The sequence below is a fragment of the Brassica oleracea genome, unplaced genomic scaffold, assembly GCF_000695525.1.
Source record: "Brassica oleracea var. oleracea cultivar TO1000 unplaced genomic scaffold, BOL UnpScaffold01169, whole genome shotgun sequence".
In the NCBI taxonomy this organism is placed as follows: Eukaryota; Viridiplantae; Streptophyta; class Magnoliopsida; order Brassicales; family Brassicaceae; genus Brassica; species Brassica oleracea.
This window is the reverse complement of record NW_013617725.1, coordinates 21,979-23,079: the sequence shown is the minus strand read 5'-3', so window position 1 is coordinate 23,079 and position 1,101 is coordinate 21,979.

Sequence of the window (1,101 nt, the reverse complement as noted above, 5' to 3'; positions counted from 1 at the left end):
TCTCCTCCTCTTCTGTCATTGGTTTGTCGAACGGAGAGCTTTCCCGATCGAATTGGCTTCTGGTCCTCCTTGGCTGTCTGTCGACATCCTCATCGGTGTCGTCGGAGACATCGCTAGGATCCAGGTCTACATGTTTGGCTTCGTTATCCTCCGAAGCCTTAGTTTCCCTTTTTGACGGGAGACTTCTCGCTAGGGTTTTGACCCAAAGGTCGTTCCTGGGCGGCTCCAGGCCTGTTGAGTGGGGTCGTAAAGTCGAGTCTTTTCCCACGGACTTTAGTGGTTCCACGGGGGCGGATTGCTCGAGTCCTTGCCGTTAAAGTTTCATCTTGTTTGGTCAAGGTGCTCACGAGCTTATCCTGTTCTTCCGACCTTTTATCGTAGGTGGCGAACATCTTTTTAAGCTCCTCGAGCGCCACGGCGTTGGCTGGTGCGTTGGCCGCGGATACGTCCGCTGCGGGAGTATGGATGTCGGTGCCACTGCTTCCATTGAAAGGAGTCAGCACGTTATCCGCATCGTCAGTCGACATGTCTGGTTGAGCGTGATGTGGTGGAGAGTTAGATTGATCTGTATCCCCCTCCTTCTAGCGCCAAACTGTGGGAACCAAAATACGCACTGTCGATTTCCGTTTAAATAAGGAAACTAGGAAAACCCTAATTTCCCAGAGGTTCCGAATATCTGCTAATACCACACGCCAAGCAATCAGAACACAATAATGACAACGATAAAGTATAAGAAATTGAAAAGAGAGCAAAGTAGATCTTATTCCGAATTCGTGTTTGAGCGTTACAACAAGGTAAGAGCCTGGGCTACGAGAGCTGTCGGCGAGATTTCTAGTTCTAAAACCCTAAGACGGCAATAACCTAGTTGAGTCGCAGCTCGAATAACAAAAACAGAAATATGCCTAATTGCTCTAAATGCTAAGTTCGCTCAGAAAAATCCTCCTCTCATGCCTCTTGCCTAGGACCCCTTATATACTGATTCCAAGGTCGGTTTACGCCTTTCCTCTTCCGAACTTAAGCCGCCATAGCATAAAAATAGAGATATTTCATTTTTTCCGATCTTTGTAATTATCTTCAAAATTTCGTATTTATCCGCGGAAA